General features: G+C 56.6%; 1 long non-coding RNA gene across 1 annotated transcript; it reads right to left on the bottom strand.

Moving 5' to 3' along the window:
- Positions 1-1177: 1177 nt before the first annotated feature.
- On the bottom strand, positions 1178-2558 carry LOC121342972. The gene is made up of 3 exons (XR_005953627.1): positions 1936-2558; positions 1461-1576; positions 1178-1380 (listed from the first exon to the last, which is right to left on the bottom strand). It is a non-coding gene; the product is annotated as an uncharacterized LOC121342972 (long non-coding RNA).
- Positions 2559-2773: the final 215 nt, after the last annotated feature.

Below are 2773 nucleotides of genomic sequence, written 5' to 3'. Positions count from 1 at the left end.
TGCTGGTTGTGCTCCATCTTATTCTCTGCCCTGTCCCACTGGGAAAAGGAGTGATAGAGCAACCGAGTGCACACTTGGCACCCAGTCAGGGTCAACCCACTACAGTCAGGAAATATCAACATCCTCATAAACAAACTCAGGACGTCAGCAATGCAGGAAGTATCAGGTTTACAGACTTTCCCACTGGACTTTCCCAAGTGGTTCTATGGAAACAATGAGCTCCTACAGGCCCTAGGTCTCTCCAAAACAAGGCAGGGGAAGACTGCCCTGGCCCTGGCCTCCAGAGCACTCTTTACCTCAGATGATATTGTTCAGATGTTTGGAAGCAAGGCTGGCTCAGCTGCGTGGAGTTATTGTTTATGCAAATTAAAAAAAAAAAAAAAAAAAAAAAGTTTAAAGGCTGGATGGTACATAAGGACAGTGGGAATGACACAATTCTTTCAAGGATGTAGCATTGCGTTTCACCCACATTTGAGACTAAATTCTACTGATTTGGACCAAGGTGGATGAGCCACCTACACATAACCCAGAAAAAGAACATATATAAAAATAAATGCTCAATAAATAGGCAAATGCCTCATCATCTAATTAGTAATTTGACTGAATGAATGAATGAACAAGATTCCCACAGTCCCTACCTTCTATCCAGTGAAACCACAGCCAAGGGAATGGACTTGGCAGAATCAGCAGGGGAAGAAGACCCTGTTGAGCATGGTGCACTCTCAACAGTCTGGGATGACCCCCTGCTGGCGTTCCAGCTGCCAGTGAAATAGCACTACTCTGATTGTTTTGGTGAGCAGACCTGGCCTCCCGGGTAGAGGAGGGAAGGCCTCCCATGCTGGCAGCAGGCAGACCATGTCTGAGACCCCAGTGGGTAGACCTGGCCTTCCGTGACCAGACTTGGCAGGCTGGGGACACAGGGTACACCTGGTCCCCTGTTCCAGTGGGGCAACGTGGCCTCCTGTCCCAGCGGAGGGCAGACCTGCTTCCTGGGACAGAACTTGGCCAGTGGGGACACCAGTGTTTGCCAGGCCTGCGTTCCCGTGCCGTCCCTGCTGACTCAGTGCCTGAGCAGCTCCCAGCGAGCCCTGCCACATGTTCCTCCCCCCAGCCTCCCCTCCCTGAACCACCACCACCCCACTCCAGTCCCTGCTGACATCAGAGTTGTCTCCAGCCTGCTCAGAAGTAGAGAGATCACAACCAGGCACAGGGCATCCGCGCTGACATCCCAGAGCTCTTTCATTTTCCAAAAACCTGCGAGGTCACAGGCAGTCACTGGTGTCCATGAGGACAACAGAGGTGTCTCGACATGCTAAGGAGCCCATTTGGCACAGGCACTCACTGAGCTTCTATGGTGACATCCCAGAGGTCTCTGAGTTCCTAAAGAACACTGAGGTCATGGCAATCCCAGGGGCTCCATGGGGACATCCCAGGAGTCCCGTTTGCCAAACTGCACTGACCTCACAGTCTGTCACAGGGTCTCAGTGGCAACATCCCAAGTGTCTCCAGGCTGCTAAGCAGCTGTAATGTCACAGGCACTCACAGACTCTAGGGTGACATTCCGAGGTGTTCAAGGCTGCAAAAGAACCATGAGGTCACACGCTCTTAGGGGAACTCCACAGGGACATCCCAGGCAGCTCCAGGCTGCTAAGAAGTGCTTTGTCACAGCCACTCAGAGGGGCTCCATCATGACAAGCCAGTGGCTGCTGTGCTTCTAAAGAGCAGTGAGGTCACAGGCAACGACAGCAGCTCTGTGCTGACATCCCCTGCACTTCTACGCTGATAAAGAACTCAGATGTCACCAGCACTGACAATGGCTCCATGGCTCCCAGGTTTCTGTAAACTGCTAAAGAGCACTCAGCTCAAGGGCCCTCCCAAGGGCCTCCATCCTCACATCCCACAGGGATCCAGGTTTCTAAAGAGCCCTGAGCTCACCTGCACTCACAGGGCTTCCATGGTGACATCGCGGGGCTCTCTGGGCCTTCTAGGGAGCCAGCAGGTCACTGGCACTGACAGGCGCGCCATGCTCACATCCTACAAGACTCTGGGCTGCTAAAGAGAAGGCAGGAGCAGTCACAGGAGCTCCATGGTGACATCCCAAGGCTCTTCAGTCTTCCTCCTCTCTCAGTCACTGCCCCTCACCACGCCCCACACCTCCCGGGGAGGGAAGGAGGGAGGCTTCAGGAGCCGCCGGGCTTCCTGACCCTGCCCCGTCCCCGGACAGGCAGCAGCGTGAGATCTCTGAGTCCGGGCCTTGGGTCTCCAAGCCCGTCATGCCCCTGCCCCGTCTCCCTCCTTCATTTCTGCACCGCTCCCTGGCCCCGCTGCGCTCCTGCTCGGCCCCGCCGCGGGCTGAAGGAGAAGCGGGGGAGCCGTGGGACAAACGCCATAAAACAAGACTCCGAGCGAGCCACCCAGCAATGTCCTTCGCCAAGAGACACGGCGCAGCCCCCGCAGCCCTTGCCCGGCCTGGTCCGTGTCCGGCGCCACTGCCCGCCCCACACGCTCGCTGCCCCGCGCAACCTCCTCCTCTCTGGCCGCCGCCAGCCGCGCCTGAGGGCCCGGGCGGCGGCAGCGGGAAAAGCGTTTCCCGTGCTGCTCCGCGCCACCGCCCCGCCCGAGCGGGGCCGGCCCTGAGAGGCGGCGCGGGGAGCGAGGCGAAAACAGACGGGAAAAGAGAAATCCGAAAGGAGAATGCGGCGTGGGGGCGGTGGGAAAGGGAAACCAGCAATTACCGCACTCCCTCTATGTTATGAATAAAAAGATACCTATT

This window comes from Onychostruthus taczanowskii, unplaced genomic scaffold (genome assembly GCF_017590055.1).
Source record: "Onychostruthus taczanowskii isolate IOZ18803 unplaced genomic scaffold, ASM1759005v1 scaffold569, whole genome shotgun sequence".
Lineage (NCBI taxonomy): Eukaryota > Metazoa > Chordata > Aves > Passeriformes > Passeridae > Onychostruthus > Onychostruthus taczanowskii.
This window is presented reverse-complemented; position numbering and strand designations above follow the sequence as displayed.